General features: G+C 37.6%; 1 pseudogene; it reads right to left on the bottom strand.

Annotated features, from left to right (window-relative positions):
* LOC127638851 (rho guanine nucleotide exchange factor 39-like) overlaps window positions 1-23292 on the bottom strand; it is a 49431-nt pseudogene that overhangs the window by 22334 nt on the left and 3805 nt on the right.

Here is a 23292-nt window from a genome sequence, read left to right on the forward strand (position 1 = left end):
TTGAACAATTTGGAGAAAGAGTATTAGCATTACATGGGTGTACACATGCAATTAATGTAGCTATCAAATATGCATTCAACTAAACACCATAAAAAATTAATGTGATATGCATTCTTTAAATGTAATTAGAACATATGATTTCTTATCTAATGCTTGAAACTTGATAATTTGTTTTAAAAGAAAAACATATGGCTGATATTAAACATCGTGAAACCCTGTTCTTAAACCCATATTATTTGTATTGTATTAACCAGAATACTCCCACAATGCAAACCTGATATCCTCGCTTTAAAAGACATCCCCAAAAAATTCCCAGAATCCCGGACGAGCCCCCAATTTATTTTATGACTGGTTCAAATTATAACATAAAGAGAGATGATTGTTTTTCAGTTAGTTATTAGTTAGTTAACATTATCCAATAGCTTGCACAGCCTAGGTGACATCAGCAGAAAATGAAGTCATTTCAGATGAAGCTTCTATTAAACACAACGTTTTTAATTTGGAAAAACGTGAACCGAGGAATAGTTCACAATTAGACAGGAGCATGCATTAAGTAGATATGCATTTGGATTTCATGTTGACTTTATAATACATTTCAAAGTTTCAGACAAAACATTAAAAACATTTCTGGCACTAAATTCCACTTCATATCCACCATTTTAGGTAACGTCAGATAAACTGGGGATCCTTTAGAATCTTAAATGTACTCTCAACTCCACAGTGTTGTCTTTCTTTGGTGACTCAGCCTGTCGAACCCCACTGGCTAAAAAGTTAAGCTTGAATATTCCCGTTCCCTGAGAGCCGTGTTAAGCGGCAGTGCAGGGGCTCCTTTCTAAATGGAGGAGTGTGAAGTGAAGATCGGTGCAGGCTCAGTCTCTTTTTCCCTGCGGCCATGTCGAAATTATGTAAACAGTGGTGGCAGCTGCCAAGACGCCTGTGTCACCCATCACCAGTGACAACCACGGAGGGGGGTAGAGGAGCACATCCTTTAAACTCCACTTCTGACGAGAGATTTTAAGAGGGTTGAGACTACAAGGCTAAGGAGAGAGGAGCAAAGCAAATGTCTGATATATGACTTTCAGAATCTGTCTTCTTTTTGGCCCTCCCTCCCTCTCTCAGTGGCTCTAAGTTTAAAGGTGATTTGATAAACAGTTTTAGACAAAACAGTCAGTTTTTTAGAGATTTGCAGAGTACAGGACGTGTATTTATTCACGACAGTGGTTGTGGGATACCGTTCTAAGCTTTCCAAATTTAAAGTTGCATCTATGGGCACTTCCACTGTCAATTCAGGATGGATTTTAAAGACTTTAAGAATTAATCTTACAGTTCATACAATATCTTTTAGTTTAAACATTGGCCACCAACATTTCCTATGTGTAATAATTTAAACCATGACTTACATATAGATTTTTGGCATTACATTCATGCTTTTTAGCCAGAGTGTCTCTCTCTCATTTTCTCTGCACTGCTCCTTTTATCAAGTCAAGACTTGAATGCAACTGTTTGCATTGCAATTTGTCTCAAAACAAAAATGGCTTCTTTTTTGTTGACTAAACTAGTTACAAAGCCGAAGCACAAAAATACTGCAGGCCTACAAACAGTCTAAATGAAAGCTAACTAAATAGGCATTCTGACACAAGTGAAACTAGAGCAGCACTGTATTACTTATTAGAAATAAAAGGAGAAAGGAACCCAAACAAGCCCCAATTAAGCCTCCTTCTATTAAAAGCCACTTAAAAAGAGAAATAATCTCACTTCTTTTTCTTCTTGTCTCATCTTGTAGTAACAAATACATTACAGGCATTATCAGCCACGAATACCCTTATTAGGGGTTGGGGGGCAAGAAATCTAATTAAAGTGGCAGAGTTACAATAAAGGGAACGGCCTAATGAGCATTATTAAAGCACATTCCAAATAATGTAAACGGAACTTGCTCATTTAGCTGCCCTGTACCACTCATTAGCAGCAAAGCAAAGAGAAGATAATGAGAAAATAACGTAATCTGAATCATATTTAAATTATATGATCTTCTAATGAAGTGCTGCACGCTGCTAGAAAGTATCACTGGCCAAGTTACCGCAACGGATGCTTTGCCTTGCTAATTCCTTTGTAATATGCAGATAAAATTAGCTTTACATTTTCAATCCCCCCACACACCACCCCACCACAGCAGATATGTCAGGTCACCCCATAGTTACACACATGTCAGTGCGGAAAAAGAGAGGGAGGAAATATCTGTCTAATTATTTTTCTTTAAATACCAGCATTAGGCATTTCAATTCCTAATTAAAAGACAACAGCCACTGTCAAGATCTTGTATGGGTTATTGAGCATGGCGCTGGTTGTTGCATAATTACTGCTCCTTAAAAGCTGCAGATGTATAAGTATTGAACAACGCCTTTGAAACCCAAAAAAAAAGCAAGTCATACCTCTGCACTCACTGAACTTCAATAAAAATGTAACAAACATTAAGAAAATGCATATTTTCAGCCTTGACTATACTGATATTCCATTTAAAAATAGCTTTGTCTGGGGCCTGGGTAGCTCAGCCAGTAACTACCATCCCTGGAGTCACGAGTTCGAATCCAGGGCATGCTGAGTGACTCCAGAAACCAAATTGGCCTGGTTGCTAGGGACAGTAGAGTCACATGGGGTAACCTCCTTGTGTTCACTATTATGTGGTTCACTCTCGGTGGGGTGCGTGGTGAAATGTGTGACATTGGTTATGTTGACTTAGGGGTTGCTTCCAAAACCAAAGGTAGCTGTCTTATTTCCTCACTGCCCTATCAGTCAATTACATTTACATTTACATTTATGCATTTGGCAGACGCTTTTATCCAAAGCGACTTACAGTGCACTTATTACAGGGACAATCTCCCCAGAGCAACCTGGAGTTAAGTGCCTTGCTCAAGGGCACAATGGTGGTGGCTGTGGGGATCGAACCAGCGATCTTCTGATTACCAGTTTACCAGTTATGTGGTTTAGACCACTACACCACCACCACGCCACTCCAATCCAATTACTCAACAGGCAGCATTTGCATATGTAGTTACCTCCAGAACTGGTTTTGGACAGGCTACTGAGGCAGCATAATGTCATGTTGTTGCTGATACCAGCAACAGATTATTTCCATCTGGTGTCCACTAAAGGTAACACGTCTGCTTCATTCATCCATCCGAACCACAATGGTCTAATAATCTAGAACAAAATCAAGAGTTGTAACAATAACCAAGTGTATATTTCATAACTAAAATACTAATTTCTTGCTAGAAATGTAATAAAAAGTTGGAAAAAGTGGGAAGAAAATGTACATTTGTACACAAATTGGCCACTATATCTTTTCTTCAACTCAACCATTGTGGAACAGCATGCACAGGATTGTGAATTTCATAGTCAGGGAAGGATACATCTATCAGAGATCTTATAGTACTGAGAAAACAACCTTTGCATTTCTATCATTAGAGAGAGTATAATGGCTGTAAAGGTCAACAAGCATTTTATGACAGTTTGCTGATGCTGTACAATTGAATGGAGAGAGCCAGTACTTTTTGTTTATATTACGCTGGCCGAAAAGGCAGTTGTATTTGATTTTAGACCGACATCTAGAGGCTTGGATGTCGCATTGCAAAAAATCGAAGGCTTTTAGTTACCAATGACATTGTAGAAATGCACCATTCCTAGTCAGGCAGATTTCGAAAAACTAAAGTTTCTGATTATAATGGAGTTACTGAGCAAACAGTATTTGGCTGGTCATGTGATCTTAATGTGCCAGACCTCAAAGCAGGGTCGGAGTGGCAATCGGGAAGATCAGGAGAATTCCCGCTGGGCCGGTCAAAAATTGGGCCGGTTAGTTCTGCATGTTGATTGACAAACTTTTAACATATGTCGCATAACAATTGCCAACAGAATTTAAAGGATCAGAATTGCGTTCCGTATTATAGCGGACACAGTCTGTATTTTATCATCTCACATCCAAACAAATGAGAGAGTAGAAATGTACCTGGTATTGGAAATGACATCCAAGGCTGAATGTGAATCCCACTCTGGCCCTGCCTCAATGTAAAATAAAAACATTTTATTGTGCAACTGATATGACACTCTGAGTCTTCATCACATGTGATTGTACACCATTTAAAATTATTTTTTCTAAAGTACAAATCATTTCTTTGTGTGTAAATTTTTTTAATGAGGGAAACATTACGGAGGACACTTTTAAAGGCCTCAATCAATCAAACTTGAATTGTTGAAATAATTACCTAAAACATGTCATGTTAATTGGACCCATAGCGTAATGTAATCATTTAAGAATACTGAAAATGCTAATTGGACTGCTAAAATTCCACCGAATTGACATGTGCTCTTGAAATATTTCTCATTAGGCATGCAAACCATTGTCTTTAATTAACGAAATAACAAGCCTAAATGTATATAACTGTACGACAGTTTCTATGATAGGCACTTCAAAAAGAGTTATGCGAATAAGAGCTACAGCAACTTTCACCATACTTTGACTGTTCTCAAGCACCCGAAACTAATTAACAAAAAGCAAGACATAAAGTAGGTTGTCTGATAGCCTCCAAGAATTTCAATAAGTCTTTTCAACTCAAGAGCTGAGCATTGTGGAAGGCAATCACTACCTGGGGTCAGTATATCAAGGACGATGAGATGAGGATAATTTTATATGTAGGGGATCAATACCAGTTCTGAGAGTAAGTATATTAAATAAAAAAGCTTTTTTTAAAAAAAAAAAAAAAAAGACTGAAGATTCTAATAGTGTTAGTCCTTCAAGACTTTGGCTGAACTGAAACAAGTGAGCTTTCACATCATCCATTTGGAGAGTTCAAAAGAAGAGAGGAGGTGAGTTTGTTTGAGGTCTTGTCTTAACCATAGATCCAGAGGATGTGACATATCAACTTGCATGTAAAAGTGACATCTAGATTGTAAAGAAACAATGATTAAGAGGGCACTGCTACACAGCTGCTTTTAAAAGAGTTCAATCAACACCTTTGCAAACAAACACTAACCAAGTGAAAACCTTCTGAACCACCTCTCATTATGTTGTGTTTGAAGCACCGACTGAATTGTACCCATCTGCAATGTAAGCACAGGCCTATATAACAGCCCTGACACTATCAGCTTAATAATGGCTCGGCTCCATTAACACAAGCACTCCTCTGCTTTTTGAAGCTCTCTGCATGTAAAAGAGAAATGGCCATGACCTTTTGACCTGCTCAGAGTTAAGAGTTTGCCACAAAATGAAGGATTAACCTCTTATATGGTACTTTGTAACATCAATGTTGAAGACATACAAATCCATTATGGATCTGTACATGTTTAAAGAATAAAGTCACGCCTGTTTTATTACTGTAGGGCTTAAAATACCAAGAACTAATGCTAGACCCAATCAATGTCTTGGTCAGGAAGACCACATGGATGGAAAGGAGGATGGAGACAAGATTGAGCCAAGGACACAACGAGAAAGACCCTGCTTGCACCTGGTATTAACACCCATTTCAGGTGATCCGATCCTAAGTGGACAGCACTAAATGCAAGCATAAACGTGGTCCAAAATGTGTTATGATCTGCTCATTCAGACCAAATTCGGAAGAAGTCAAAACATGTATGTGACCACATCATCTTTGGTGTAAATGCTAAGGGCGCCTTCACACTAGAGCAGGTTTCCGCATTACAACTCCTGGAGAGCCACCTTTCGGAGTTTAGTTCCAACAAATGCGGCTGTAATTTCCATGTAAAGTAAGACTTTGATTAGTGTTTAAATAGAGTTGGAATGAAACTCTGCAAGAAAGTGGTAGTTCTGCATCGGAATGCGTAATATGAAATTTGAGGGCATGTACAACGTCAAGTCTGTATAACAATCAAGCAGAAATGCAGTTAATTGGATTTCCGGAGAAAACAATAACCTGGACACACCTCTCTGACATTTTCAGAGAGGCGCGTGCCGTTATATGTTGGAGTGCCGGTATTTGTCAAGGGCAAAGCGCATGATCTCCGGTGGGTGATTTCCGGACGTCGTAGCACACTCAGGGGTGTTGATCTATCTCTCTTGGGCCCCCCCTCAGTGGCTGGGCCCCTGAAAGCTGTCCACTATTTCCCCCTTTATGGGTGGCCCTGGGTTAAGGCCACACCTAGACTAATACGTTTTTGTTTGAAAACTCCAAAACGTTTCTGAACGTTACTGTTTTCCAAAGCAATTGGAATGGAGAATGAAGAGCGTTTTTGAAATGCTCAGTTTTAATTTAAGGAAGGTGCTAGTGTGGATGAGAAGCTTAAATGTGTAGTGAAATGTATGTGCTTTCAAATGCGTTTTCAGCATATTTGAGAGCACATTGTGAAGTTCTGTATTTTCAGTACTTTTTAGTTTTATATTTTTGCGCTTTTTCAACATGCAAATAATAATAAATCTGATGTAGTTAGTGATGTATGTCATTATGAAATCAGAAACCCTCCCCTCGTCAATATCTGATCACAACTGGTCACAGGAGATTAACATAAATACCAGGTGTAAATGGTGTTCTGTCTCTTCTGACCACTTGTGATCGGATCATCCGAGAGGAATGTTAATACCAGGTGTAAACAGGGAAAAAGAGACTAAGATCTCTTCTCTGCAGTTTTTAATAATAGGAATGATTTTATCCTCCCTCCCAGCAGTCTTGCTCCATGTTTTCAGTAGCCACCATGATCCACACACACTCACCATTGCCATACATCATCCTCCAGCCGGATAAGTGACAACAATTTCCTCTCGAGTCCCTGTTTAGAGGCGGTTCTCCTGATTATCTGCACTCTCTGAGAATGGAGCTCTTCTGTCGCGCCACTTAAGATCATCATACAATTATGCGCCCCCTGTGCGTCCTCACTTTCAGAGAGCGAAGAGGTAGAATCAATGGGGGACGACAATGGGAAACACAGTGATCAGGGCCTGAGAGGATGAGATCAGATCAAGGGCGTCTTTGAACACACTGATTGAGATGTCAGCGGTCGGCAGTTCGGAGGGAAATTAGAGGATATCTCTATGATAAGTTGGTGGTGAAAAATCAGGGTGCGGCACAACTCTCCAAGTGGTGTTTAGCACAAAATATTGCAGTTTGCTGTATGACAAAAAAAAAAAAAAAAACACCCTGAAAGGATCACCCACTATTTCTAAAGGCTGGCATCTGTAAATGAATAGGATTTTGACATTTTGCATATGACAAAACTAGTGATAGACCAATATGTCGGACAAGCTGATGAATTTGCCGGGGGTCCTAAAAGTGTGTTTGACTGATTCAAAACACTAACACATTAGTTCATGAGTCTTCATTAAAAGAATCAGCTCACGAGAGTTAGTCATTCGTGAATCGGACTACACTGGCCATGTTTTGCTTTGGTTTTTTGTGTCCAGCAAAGGCAATGCAAAAAAGCTGTGTTGTCTTTCTATTATTTCATGCTCTGACTTTTTAACCTATCACATTAAATTCAGACTGCAAACTCACAACTCTGGTAAAATTGTCTTTTCTTTTGCTGTGACACTGTATATTCAGTGGAGGAAACATCTTATTTGTCATCATTAAATAGTTTTATCATATCAAATATAATAAAACGTATATAGTGATGTGAAAAATATTTGCCCCTTCTTGATTTTTTCTTCTATTTTTGTGGATTTTTCATACAAAATTATTTGAGATCTTCAAATGAGATATAAAATAAAACAAAGGCAACCTGTGTAAACACAAAATACCATTTCCAAATATACATACTTTTTAATGAAGCAAAGTTGTCCAACACCTATATTACCCATGTGAAAAATGAACTGCCCACTTAAATTTAAAAGCTGGTTGTGCCATCTTTAGCAACAACAACTGCAACCAAATGCTTCCGATAGCTGGAGATCAGTCTTTCACAACACTGTGGAATTTTGCACACTCTTTTTTGCAGAACTGCTTTAGTTCAGCCACATTGGAGGGTTTTTGAGCATGAAATGCCCATTTAAGGTCCTGCCACAGCATCTCAATCAGGTTCATGTCAGGACTTTGACTAGGCCACTCCAAAAACATTAATTTTGCTTCTTTTGAGCCATTCAGATGTGGACTTAGTCCTATGATTTGGATCATTATCTTGCTGCATATTCCAGTTGCGCTTGAGCTACAACTCACGAACTGTTGACCAGAAGTTCTCCTTTAGAATTTTTGATAGAGAGCAGAATTTATGTTTCCCTCAATTATTGCAAGTCGCCCTGGCCCTGAAGCAGCAAAGCATCCCCCACACCATCATACTACCACCACCATGCTTGACCGTAGGAATGATGTCCTTTTTGTGGAATTCTTTGTAAATAAATAAATATGTTATATTTTGTTTACATTGTTTAAACAATTTAGTATGAGATATACACAAAAACAAAAGAAATCAGGCAAATACTTTTTCACAGGACTTTAAACTGTATATACTGTATAAATACCTGCTCTATAGATATTGGAATTGGCAACGGCCACTGAAGAACACATATTGATCAACCACTACATGAACCAAAGCAGGAGAAAATGATGGCGGACACTTTCATATCACATAACAGGAGCAGAAGAATGGTCTTACAAAAAATGTATATAAAGAGATCATTATCTCCAATGCAAGAATATTGTTTGTCGTCTTCCATGTTAGAAACTACATGTTATAAGTGGGATTGACATTAAAGCCTAATTTAGATGGACTTGTGCAGCATGATAAAGGAATGCCATGTAATTTTCTATGGCTCTTAAGAATGTTCTAGCTCATTTCGCACCTTGTTACACTAATTAACTGCTGAGACTATGATTGCATGAAAATACAGCCAACAAAATCGTCAGCTTAACAAAAGGGATTTTGACAGTTCTTGGACAGTCTGAAGGCAGGTGTGAGCACAACATCAAAAAATTATTATGTCTGTCTTTGTAAGCCTTGGTATGTGTTGCGCATTGACAAAATATGGATAACGAATTCATGCATGAAAATTGTAACCCGGTGGTGACAGCTTTTTGTTATCTTGCTATCAATTGGTTCCCAAAATTCAGCTTAAAAAAATCCACATGTTAAGATCAGCAAAATGCAATGTCATAAAGTGATTTTGACAGCCAAGCAGAAGATTTTCATAGTAGTCTGGCCTGTGTCAGAAGATACTGATGCATAAGCAAAATGCTTACATTCCCATCAAGAAATGACTGCATCTCAATTCTGTCATCTTGTTAATGCCGTCCATAATCTCTCCAGGAACGCAGATGGTATAAACACACAGAACATGTCTGTTGACCAATATATTTAATTTCCTTGGAAATTCAGTGTCTGAGGTACTCTGACATTTAATGAGATTAAAAGAAAACTTTCAAGTCAATTGCAATAAGTGCTTGAGGAGTCCATTAAACAGTATTGTGTATGTGCAAGACATATTTTGAAAATCTCAACTATTCAGTCTTAAGGAAGAACTGTATACCGTAGACTGGCTTTGGGTTCTAGGGTTTGCTGAATACGTTGAAGGGGGATTGGAAGAAGGTCCTCAAGTTTCTGCTGATGGAACTCAGGCCTCGACTCCTGGAGCTTCTTAAACCACCTGAAGGCTTTACTTTTCTTCACGAGCCATAACTGTGATTCAACTCTACAAAGGTCTGGTTATATATAAAGACCTTAATATACCAGCAGGGCAAATCTAATATGGCTAAAGATAACATTCCATTAGACTCGCGTAGCCAGACTTTTGACTTTCAGCATAGAACCTGGTCCCCACTGTAGCATTTTCTGGCCAAGAACAGCCCACTTAGACAAGAAGAGACCCAGGAGTGTAAAACTACTAATTACAAATACTCACGTCATTAATATTAAGTAGTTTTACCCAGGAGTTCTACTTTTTTAAATAGTTTAAACATTTTATACTTTTACTTGAGTACATTTTAACTGTAATCTTGTAACTGTACTTTTACTGCGCTATTTTCCCACCGTCTGTGTTCGCTACTTCCCTGTCCTGATTTTATTTGTATCTATCAATGTGATTGACTAGGGAGAGTTTCACACATAAAAACTTAGCTGAAGATCTGGCGCCAACTGTGGAGGAGGCCTCAAGGACAGTTCAACACCTGAACATCACGGCAGCACATAAAATGGCTTTTCGCATTGAAAAAGTCCAATTGCATGACTGTGTCATGTGAGTTTATCTTGCTCAAGCCAGATATCAGCATTAATCCTGCCTCTAATTTGAAGAAGCATATCAAGGTAAATTTAATATTTCTGCTTATTAGATTCTTTGTATCTATTACGTAGCCTGTAATCAATCAATCGCGATAGCAAGAGCACAACTGGTTGCTTGATCTAGATAAAATATAAAATATTTACTTTTTATTTCCTGAAGTCTGCAGCTGCATGCTGGTTGATTGACAGGCGGCTAATGTTTGTACGCTATTTATGTGTGTTAGGCGGTGGGCCGAGTCCGTCTATCTCGTTTAGTTTTTGATTTGTTAGTTACCCAGCAGCTGTGTGGCTCATTTTTTTTATTTGTCTGTATGAATAATTCACAAAAAGATTACCGATTGTTTCCAACGCCAATTGTTGCACATTAAAGTATAAAAATAGATTTAATTTCGCTAGCTGATCACAAACGTTGGCCGGAGTGAGATCCAATCAACGCTTGTGTTGTTACCTTGTTGAATTGATTTGGCCAATCACGTTATTCGTTGAATCGGCGTCGCGTGACTCGCGTCAGTCTGAAGCCAAATGAGTCTACAACCCAACCTGGAGAGACCGGTGTGTCTCGGCAAGACAACGTCAAGGTAAGATTTGTTTTACAGTGATTATACACCCCTATATCTTAATGCTTTTCATATAAGTTGTATTTAAGACTGCAAGCTATACTTCGTCGTGAATATATGCGTTGTCGTTGATGAGAACAGTAGCCACGAAAGAATGTTGGTAGTGGAGCAGTAAAGCTAGGTCTAACGGTATGTTGCTTAGGCTAATCCAAATCATTCGGTACATACACAATGAACTAAGCAAAGAGTATTCAAATACGGGATAATTACGGGTAAATATTTAAATGGGAAGACAGTAGGAAATAATTTGACAGGTATGTCAAGGTTGGATTGGTTTATAGCAAGCTACCTAGGCTACAAGTAAACTAGACTAATTATCAGCTAAAAAGAGTGCAAAGCAAAACAAAGAAATGATTTCAAATCAACTTTATAGTGGTAGTCATGGAGTTATATAAGCCATTTATGGTTGATTGTCACAGTTTATACAATGACACAATTCTGTGCATGGTAGCTTATGCTTTTTGCAAGTGCAGTTCCCTCCCACATATTTAAGGGTTTTGCATTGGCAGTGCACCAGCTGTAAGACACTCTGTGGTGCTGGGGGCAGTGTCATCCAGTGCACCAGGGGCGTAGCACCAAATTTTGGGCCCTGGGTACAAACCATCTTGCTGGGCCCCCGTACCAAATATGTATGTATAGAAAACTGACTTCTAAGGGGCCCCCCCTGCCTCGGGCCCTGGGTACTCGGTACCCTTTACCCCCCCAGTCCGACGCCCCTGCAGTGCACTACCAGGTATTCTCCCTCCATCCTCCATCCATGCTGTACCGGCGGGGGTATGTCAGGTTGTTTTTGCAGACTTCTCCTGTAGAATGAAAAATATGAAAACATTACTTTGGCCTATTAACCTACTGTATCAGTTTTATGTTTCTATTTTGTTTATTATCTTTATGTTTCTAATTTTGTTATCTTTAGAGTGACATATTAGCTGTAAACCATTTACTCTTTTTCTGTTTCTTGCTCATGTACCTGTGTATTGCAGCCTGGTAGTTGGCACGCTGAATGTGCTGCTGAAGGAGTCTTGATTTGGAGGAAGGCTCCTTTCGAGACATTTCCCAGACTTAAACATGTGCCACCTTGCCTGGTTGACACTTTTGACATCTTTTACGTCATATGGCCTCTGAGGCAACAAGGTCTCTCCTCGGATATGGATGAGAACCCTCTCATCCATCTTGTCCTCTGCCGCAAAAAGCAAGTTACCTGCTGTTAGTGTCTCACATTTTGAAAGCTTTTCTTTTCTCCTTTTTCTATGACTGTCAATAACATACTGATTCTTCCTGCATATTAGGCATCTAGCTGGGAGTAGATGAGATGCTCTCCTTTGTTCGGGGCCATCATCCAATGCAGAGCGCAGAATCCGGACCTTGGAGACACTCATCATTGAACGGCAGTGGTTGGGCTTCACCTACATAACAGAACAGGTATAAGATGGAATATGGTGGAAAAATATTTTATTTAAAGATGACTGTTTTTGAGCTATTTAACAAAATTATTTGTGGTCAGAACTGCAGTAGTCTTGTCAAGCTCGTTTAAGATGGTTAGCGTCTTAATACAAATGTCAAGATGAAAAATGTGATTTAAAATTATCTAGTAATGTGTGCTTTCTGTGTTTATTTATCTGAATATAATTCAGTTGTTTATCTAACACACAGACACGGACAGGACAACATCATATCTCTCCACACCCAAATGACTACAGAGGTGATCATTGACAATCATCACATCAACAGCACCATGAATGGAGCAGGTCAAGATCACGGAGTTGCTTAGTATCCACATCATAGATGACCCATCTTGATCTATCGACACCACCAACAGAACCTGGCCAAGAAAGTCCAAAAACCTCTGCACTTCCTCCCACAGTTGAAGAAGGCTCATCTCCCACAAATCCATCCTCTTAACTTTCTATAGGGGAATCATAGAGAGCCTCTTCCTTCCACCCCACCCTCCAATAACCTAAGGGCAGCTGATTGACTCTTGCACAAATACACTGGTAGTTTACACTATGATGCTGCTACATTGGTTTATTTTTTTTATTTTTAAATTTGCTATGAACATTTGACCCCACTTACACACATATTGCACTGCCTTTTGCTACTTGTCATGTCATCCACTTGCACTGAAATACTATATTAATTAGGGATGAGTCACGATTTTTAAATATTCGATTAGTTGATTTTATTATAGAATATTGAATAGGATGTGCGGGATGATTGTCTTTAAAAAAATCCCCATGTTTTAGTTGTGGTTATAAGTTGCAATCCTAAATTCACATAATATTTTTATACATTTTATAAATATATTCTTAATATTTGTTGTTTTTGTTTCTATGTTTGAGCTTATATATCTCAATATTAATAACAGTCTGGTTAATTTTGAGTCTTGAAATGTAAACTCTCAAGGGTTGGCTTTCTAAATATATGTTGGTTATGTGTATATTCAGAATGACTTCTGAGCAGCAACGTTTTTATTTTGGGGATGTCATGAATGCATCACTTGCCAAAATTGGGGCTGACTAGTAAGGGGTTAAACGTATATAAATGAAACGTTTTATATAAAAATTATACATTTGATACAAACCTTCACTGTTGTTAGCTGCATTTTCTATCTTCTTACGTGCTCTTCTTATGTGTTCTTTGTTGGTGAAGAGCATGTAGCATTCTCTGTGAAATCCAACATTAGTCGGCACATCTTGGACGTCTTCGGAATTTAAGTTAAATGCCAATACGGCTTTTTCAGCTACTGTACTCTCTATGGTTTGCAGGTTCACCCATAAATTTGTACATTGAACAATCTTTGCCCAACTTGTCTGGGAAAGGGGGGTTACAGGGCTTTTTACATTTGAGGCTAAATGGATAAAACACCTCATTTTTACCTCAGTATTACTGAACTACAGAACTAAATTTACATTTTTAAATGATTTACAGCAAAATTGTAATTTCAAGAACGCAGCTTCCTGGTCATCTGTGTTCATTATTTACATTGGTTGTCAAGGAAACGGGAGGTTTTCTAACGTTATGATTAGTACTCCTGCTTATTTGCCGGTTTAAAAAAGTAAGAGTTTGTAAGGACATTTTGCGTCAAATGTGCAAACAACAAAGTTGGAAACAATGTCTGTAGTACTTATACGATTTTATTACATGACCTCAGCAAAAAAAGACTTACACAGCTGTGAGGTAAGTATTAAATTCATATTTTCGAGGTCCGGCCCACCGCCTATGTGTGCTCCGAGAGCACTAATGCAAGTTCATGCCTAAATTGTCAAATACACTTCATAATTCTGCCAATGCCCGTCTTGGTGAGGCATTAATGCAACTCAGTCGTTTATGTCCAAAGTGAACTTAAACAGTGGGACAAAAAGCATATTTGCATCAAAATGTTGGACTTGAAGTGTACATGTAACCGAATTGAGCACTGTCTAGTAGACTATGTCATATAAAGGCTATTAATCAAACATTAACAAGGAAACGAGAAATCCACTCACTACTTTTGGCTGAATAACTTGAGTAGCTTTAAAAGTATTAATGTAATAGATAAAACATTTTTAATAATAATATTTTTGTTTTTTAATAATACCGACACTTGATGTAGAGAACATTCCACCAGTCACAAACTTCAGAAAATTGTGCATCATGCACTAGAATGAGAACTATTTCTGGGCTTAAAAGATACAAGAACTAAATAAATGTGCAACATTATATCTCAAAATAGGACAATGTGGCCCCCCATGTGCTATTTAAGAAATAGTTCACTTAAAAATGAAAATTCTCTTATCATTTACTCACCCTCATGCCATTTCAGATGTGTATGACTTTCTTTCTTCAGAAGAACACAAATTAAGATTTTTAGAAGAATATTTCAGTTCTGTAGGTCCATTCAACGTAAGTGAAGGGGTGCCAAAATGTTGACGCTCCAAAAAGCCCAGAAAAGCAGCATAAAAGTAATACACAACACTCCAGTTGTTCAATCCATGACTTCAGAATTTATATGACAGGTGTGGGTGAGAAACAGATCAACATTTAATCAATTTTTGCTTGAAAGTTTTCCCTCTGCCCAGTGGGTGGCGATATGCATGAAGAATGTGAATCACCAAAAACACAAGAAGAACTTTGAAATTTAAAGTGGTGATTGAATGAGCAGGGAGGATAGTTAAAAGTAAAAAAGGAATTAAATATTGATCTGTTTATCACCACATCTATCATATCGCTTTTGAAAACATGGATTAAATTGCTGGAGGCACATGGATTAGACTTATTTTATGCTGATTTATGTGATTTGTGGATATTCAATATTTTAGCATCGATTCACTTTCATTTTAGGGACCAAAAGAGCTGAGATATTCTTCTAAAGTCATACACATCCAGGATGACATTAGGGTGAGTAAATTATGAAATAATTAAAATTTTTGGGTGAATTATTTTTAGCATGATGTAGCCACTGTACCAAACAACATTTCCCATGCCTGCTCCACCTCCTCTATTGTGCAGGACATGAAGTGCCAAGTGATCCTGCTTATTTAGCATTTTTTAGGCATTCCTTGCATTATTTGAACAGGTTTATGCACAACAATAACACTCTGTCGGCATTAAGATAAATTTAGACCCTACACATAAACTGATTTTAACGTAATTGTTTCATACATTATGATTTAAAATGGTGATCAGTGAATTGATCAGTCTTGCTTGAGAATGAATCTCACTCATGCATGACAAGACATCTCTGTTGTCTCTTCTCATTGCAAGCTGCCTTCTCATTACAGTAAACTTAAATTATTATATATACATTTATACGTACCATATCAGGCTAATACTAGACAGTGTCTACATTAGCATAGCAAAATAACTTTTTCCATTTAATTTAATTTTGAATTCAATTTCATAAACGTAAAATGTTTTCTAAATTGTGCTTCCCAAAGAGAAGTGTGTGTCTGCACTTTGTTTGTTTGCTAAATAAATAATAAATAAACACATCAAGTACACAAAACAATCCATCATTTTCAAACGGCGCACACCATATACAACACCTGCTCAGCTAACATTTATGGCAGAGGCAGCTGGGGTCTCCCTCTGAGAAACACACTCACATTAAATCACAGCATGCTGGACATGCTGTGAGTGGAATTCTTTATTCAGGCAAATAAATGACAGTAAAGACTTAAAAAGACATGTATATCGAAAAATGGTGACATGGGGAATTAGATTTTAGACTATGACTTCCATTTAAATTTTAAATATAAAAAACAAAAAGAAAAAACAGAGATGGACCAATAATAGGTATGACCATATATATATATATATATATATATATATATATATATATATATATATATATATATATATATATATATTAATCAATCTATACTTAACTGGTAATCAGTTCTTCAATATCAGGTGAACTAATAAGCACTGCCAAGAATAGCACACAACAAAGCCATTACACTATCAAGTGTTCTAAAGGAAACAACTGTATTTACAGGTAAAGTAACTTATTGTATAATTTGCATACCATTTAGTTTAAATAACAGCCATTCATTTGAATGTGCTTAATATTGAGACATGCCCACAACATTTTTCATACTAAAGTTGAGACAATTTAGATAAAATAATAATAATAAAATTGAATCATTAATCATTAATAATAACCATTTTTATTATCATTATTATAAATAGTAGTTATCAATTAATGATTAATATTTATGATAATAGTTAATAATAATAATAATGATCATACTATTCATAATACATAATGATTATTAATTAAAGGTTCATAACTATGGTTATTATGAGTATTTACGATATTCTTAATGCGCATTACATTTTTATTACAGTAGTTTAATAACTGTTTCTTATTTTATAAAAAGGCAAAAAAACTATAATTGAAAATCGGGTTCTCCATATTGGTTTTCGAACAAATAAAAATGAAACAAAAATCCTCTTTATCGCAGGTATTTTTAATAAATAATGATAGTATGAATATTATGAGAAGCAATCTATTTTTAAAAGATGACAGAAAATCTCCTATAAAACTAAGACGTTCTTAAGTCAGACGGCACACAGGATGGCGGTGACACACTGAGCATCAAGAGGGGCAGATTGCCTATTTTTGAATAATGTGCCATGGCAAACATGCTGCCTTGTGTTCCTGCAATTATAGCCATGTAGGCCTGGTGGGAGAATCAATGCTAACTTAAACAGCTCAGTCTGCAATCAATGGGAATCGGTCAATTTGCCGCAGACATATTCCTCCTAATTAAGACATTAATATCTGTGAGGCTCCAGGCCTTCTCCAGATAAATAAGAGAAGATGTTAGCACTGCCGCAGCTCTGTGACTAGACACAGAGTGGAGGAGCTTTGGTGTGAGGCGAACACTCTAAACGACCTTTCAGCTAATATATATTCGGTGTCAAACACAATTACCGGCATAGAGTGAAACATCTCTAGTTTGAAATTCAGTCTAAAATGCCCCCTCAGTTCACCGTAAGCAGAAGTTAATATTAGCCTAGCGAGATGATGATTCGTTAACTGCTAACTGATTTGGTCTAACAAGAAATCAGTCAACTGAGTACTTGGGTACAGGTACCTTGCTGCTGAAGGAGGAGCTAATTAGCAAAGAGAAAGATCCCCCATTGCACTTTTTTTCTGGCCTACCGATGGAGGCTGCCCACTTAAGTCAGGCGTAATGAGAAGGTAGTGTTGAACCTAATGGTACCGCTGGGCTTTGCCTGGGAGATCTGTTTGCACAGAGTGTCATCCATAAGCCTTAATCAGGTAGGTTACTTTTTTTTTTTACTGTTCCACACGTCAATCATTTTGAATGGCGAATTGGCGATCTTCAAGTTACTGACCTGACACTGTGCCTACTCTTCATTTCCCACAAGATTGAGCAAAACAATATGGTACAATGAAAAAGAGGTGCTATAGATGAGGAGTTCAACAATGACTTAATGGGTTTAGACTAATTAGATCTGGAGATTGACATACTGTCAATCCAATGCATTACCATAGATCTATAATGAATACATATTCATGATTTCATATTGACAGATATGGCCACTGGCTCTTGTGTAAGGATATGACCTCTATCCAGATTTTTATTCAAAGGCATCTCACTCACAAAAAGTTAATTCCGAGGCCCATTCAATTTATTAACTAACATAGCAAGAAATGATCTGAGAACCATTATTAAGAAACACATAAATCAGTAAAACATATTAAAATTCAATATATTATTACTAAAGTATGGCTACTTTCATGCAGGAGTTGAATATTATTGTCAATCCTGTTTGTTGCGCCAAATACAGATCTGTTTGAAGAATTATTTTATTTATCAAATGGAGTGCCAAGCACATTCTATAACCGTATTTTGACAGAAAGTGAGTTGATGTGTGCTGTATGATCAGAAACCACAGTGGAGAACTTGCCTGTAATACCAACACTTAGTACTTTTTCATTCAATACTGCTGTTGGTGTTGGACAAGTACAATATGACATTCAGTTGCTGGATAACATTGAGTCCCATAAATCCCAACATAAAGACTCTCTGTTTGGAAGTTACTATTTATATTGCAATCCTTAACAGCAATTATTCAAGGCTATCATGGTTATCAAACCCAAATAAAGAAAGTTTGAATGTAGCCTTAGAGAAGTGCACACTGAGGCCCATTAAATATACACATTGAACTTACCATGATAACTTTTTTAGCCATCTGGATGTTGTCAACATAAGTATTATACAGCTGGAGGTGAGTGCAGAACTTCTGGAACCTGACACCAAACCTCCTTTCTACAAGATGGGCGAGTAGTGTCCTGTTTCAAGAACATTTATATTTTATTATACCCACATTTTGTGGAAAGTGCAACTGAAGTAGAGGTGTGAATCTTCGCTTGCCTCACGATTCGATTATATTACGATTCATATCCCTTAGCTTAAGGGATTGTTCTGACCAAAAGTTGTCCTGCGTAGAAAAAAAGCTAGACACAATGTAACAAATGGAACAGAACGAAGGGGTCTCGATGCATTTTTATAAGTTATTTTAAATTGACATAGCAGCTTAAAAACACAGCACTCATGCACACAATGCTGAAAAATCAGCAAGGAGCAGTCAATTATGTCGGCATAGCATGTCAGCACAGGCGGATGGAAAAACGTGTTCTCTGTGAACAGCCCTGTGGCAGCAGGGGCGTGGTCAAGTGCCCGTCCAGAGAGAGAAGCGGTAAGGGCACTTACACCTGAGCCAAATTATGATTAACACTTGTCTCTAATTACAGTGAGCGTGGGGAGAATCTGAAGTTTATCTGAAGAAAAGTCAATAAAAGCTCACGTACCTGAGTTGAAGGAAACTGTTTTCCTGTGTCCTCCTTGACGTCCCTCTACAAGCCCCTAAGTGTGTAGTTTCTTCCATTACAAAATATAATTGCAAATTCAATGACTGTTATCAAACAGGTTTCCTGAACTCTCGGCCAAACTGCCATTGATTGGTGAACAGATTGTCCCATCCCAAACTACTGCCATTTGTTGGTTTCTAAAATACATTTGGCTTGTATCAAAACAGATTGCCAATATTCACACTATTTGGAGGAATAAACCTTGAATGGCTTATAGTTGTCTCAACACATTAAAGTGGTATAGGAAAAAGTACTTATATACACACCTTACCTTTAACATTGATGTAAAATTAGCTCAATACAGATCAAATCAAGTTATGTTTTAATATTGTTTTAATTTAATCAAACCCTGTAGTTTTGCTATTCCAATCAAAACACAATGATAACCCTGGGAACTGTTTTGGAAATGAAGGCATTTTTCATGTCACAAATAATGAGGGGGCTTAGTTCAGAGGCAGATGTATTTGCAAACGGAAGTGCTTTTTAGACAGATTTGTGTGGTGTCATCCAAGGGCCCCTCCCTATGGGTGACATACTTATTTGAGACAAGGGTGCTGGGGCTAGTGCCCAAGGGCAAGTGTGTGACACTTTGAAGTGGGAACGCGCTCATTGCGAAACCAGGAACAAAACAAGCCGTTCAAGAGGAATGGAAGAGATGGTGCTCTGGCTGTCAGGCACATTAGGGTGACATAGGTATAATACAAGGGTGAGGGTGTTGACACATGTGAGGGAGCTTATTATCCAAACTAGGTGGGGTAGACCAAACAGAAATACAGGTACAGATACACGTACACACTCTCTCTCTCTAATGATGTTCCCTGAGACTTAACCTTTTTACATGCTGGAAGAAGGAACATTTGCGGTTGAAGTTGATTTAAATAGATTTTAATGAAGTTGCAAGCCAAGGTAGCCTCTGTTCATAATCAGGAGATGCCAGAGCAGCCGAGAGAGTTCTAATGAGGGCAAAGGGCGGGAAAAACAGTGTTTCCTTTTTCCTTCTCACAGCCAGAGGCTATTATGATAAATATGAAATTATGAGGTACATTTTTTGTGTTCTTTTTTAGGGCAATTAAATTCTCCTGCCATCAGGAAGATGACAAAGATAGCATTAGCATTCCTTCTGCGTCACGTTAATCTACATAATTCCTAACAGTTGTGACATCTGGGCTGGGCACAGACTCAGCCAAACAATAGAAGGCCTATGTGGCTTCATTTGTGGAAAGTGAGAACTGAGGAATACTAATTATTGCTGCTAAAATAGTTAGCAGTGACACAAACACTCATAAAAAAACCTGAAAACTGCACAGGAAATAAAAGGAAGTTGTAGAACCCGAAAGCAATGTTTAGTTTGTGCGGAGATACACTGCTCCCCTTAATAATGACAGGGAGTCTCTGCCTTCATACTGTATACTATTTGATCTACTTTCACATCACATTTACTCATTAAGAAACCCCAAACTCATGATCATTCAGAGTATTTATCTCTCAAATATGGTTTTGATTTTGTGCTATTTACTCAATAAAGTGACAACCCTTTCAAGTTGGTGATCACTGTGTGTTACATTGCATTCTGGGATAATTGGGTTGTTTGCACTATTGCCTTATCCCCTCATCACATAAACAGATATAATTCTGATAAATGGCAGCGGTGTGACAATATATTCTGGTTTTGATTGTTGTTTGTTTTGTTCAGCAGCTTTTAATGTATCCAGAATTAATTGTGTTGTAAGTGTTCACCAACCCAAGAGAACCAACAATGTAAAAACTTGAAACCACGTTATCTTGCATCTTAGCTCTTTTTAATCAAACAAAGATGACAAACCTTTTATATTTCTAAATAATTAATTGCATTTTAATGTTGCCTTGGAGGTTGCTGCCATGAAGTTTCGTTTTGAGGGTTTTTATTGAAAACTGATTGGTGCTGTAATCAGGTTTTCACTCCAATGTCGTATAGATCCTAACCAGGCACGGTGCAACAATTTTACCAACAACAAATCATTCGCCTGTTCACACTGAATGCATAACTGTTCCGTGCACAGTCACAGATTTAGAAATCATGATTAGAGCTAATTACAGAAAAACTGAAATTTAACAGTTTGCTTTTATCGTTCAGCGATTTATCATATCACAACTGGTTAGGACACTGTGTAAGATTGTACCCTCTCAATTATTAAGCCGTAATTAATGAATCAAGATCAGTTTATAAAATTCGATTGGGTCTATAAAATCCATTACTATTTTTATAACACAAAACTATTATTCTAACAAAAATAAAATTATCATCAAAATATTCTGTCACAATTGCAGCTGAAAATGGAAAAACTCACAAAGCATTTGCTTTTAGCGCTATTCAGTTCATCCATCACACCCGGTTAGGACAGTGTAAGATTGTACTCTCTCAATTATTAAGCCTTATGTAATGCTTAAGATTGGTTTATAAAATTCAACTGGATCCATAAACTCCAGTACTTTTATTTTTTTTACAATATAATACTATTTTTCTAACATGAAGTACACATTTTGTTGGATAAAACCTACAGCTTCCCCTCCTGTCCTGCTTTCTCTTTGTTTCAACGAATCCAAGATAAAAACAAACAGCCTGTCTACACCGGACGCGAGTGGCACGTCAAAAGCAATACAACCCATTATAATCGATGATGCTGTCTACACTGGAAGTTTCCATGGTGGCCGTGGAGCCGACAGTAAAAGGGTGTTTCATTCCATTTTGTGCTGCATATGCTTGTGCTACTACTGCCAACAACACAAAAAACGGTTTAGAACATTTGTGTCGATGCGTCCAGTGTAGACAGCCTCAAAATGCTGCGTTACGTCGCATCAACGGACATGCCCGGTGTTGACAGAGTGTAATGATTTCAGCTAAGCAGTAAAATAACCTTCAATACACAGCACAGACATCAACATGCATCTGAAGGAGCATCCTGATAACGATGTGGTTATAGAGTACATGAGCACTTAATTCATTTTAATCAGTCAGCCACCACTGTCTGTTCACAGATCTAAATTGAGAGACTGCCGTTATGCCTCACCGGCATTTCAATAACCAATTCTAATGATGATATATGGTAACTGAGTACCAATTTATCCAATACATCGGGCTCTGAAATTCAGCCCTCCATCTTCATTCAGCCACTGTTTGTAGAGCGGTCCGTCAGTCAGGCATTGATAGGAGCCTCTGGGACCCACAGTGATTCATTATTCAGACAATTGTATGATTCTCAATCAACAGGGCCTGGACGAAACCCTTAAATTTGTTCCCCTATCAATTGTTTGGTAATTCTAAAAATGTACACAACAAAACCACACAGCAACAAGTCACACACAGCAAAAATATCATACACTGCACCGCTGCATTGAGTAGGGATGGTTTCTCTTATGCAGGCTTAAAGCTCTTAATAAAAGACAGGAAGCATGTTTGCTCTCAGGCTATTGGACATTAGGAGAATGTTTCTGCTTGTTGCTTTCAGATGTGTTAAACCACTGATACATCAAAACACCAAATTCTTCATGAGAGATCTGTGCCAATGATAGCCTCATATAAAATTAACAAGAACAGGCTTCTTTACACATGCGAGTCAATTTGTTGTTAGTCTGCCCTGCCTGCACAAGCAGATCAATGTTAACTGTTCTTCAGGCCAGTTTTTCTGATGTATTATTTAATCTTCTCGTTTCTAGCGGCTTTGCCATTTTATTTGAACATGTTGTTGTGAAGTAAAGCCACCTTAGACAAACTGGGCTTGAATTATTCATTAGAATTAGGACATAGGTCTCTACCACTGCAAAAAAGAACTAAAAAAATAAAGTTAAAATCAACTTAATTCCAAAATGTACTCCCTTTTTTGTTTGTTGTTGGTTTGTTTAATTAACTGTATTTAAGTGGTGTAATCCATACTTTTGCATGATTTAATGATTAAAATAATTCCTGATTTTTAATAAATGTATTTTCATTATCTTTCAACAAAATGTAATAACTATCTCTGCAACTTTTTAGGTGATGCCATGAATCCCTCGTTTTTTCCAACTCCCCTCCAATTACCTAGCTCCATTCTAGTAACGGCAACTATT

This window comes from Xyrauchen texanus, chromosome 47 (assembly GCF_025860055.1).
Source record: "Xyrauchen texanus isolate HMW12.3.18 chromosome 47, RBS_HiC_50CHRs, whole genome shotgun sequence".
Taxonomy (NCBI): domain Eukaryota; kingdom Metazoa; phylum Chordata; class Actinopteri; order Cypriniformes; family Catostomidae; genus Xyrauchen; species Xyrauchen texanus.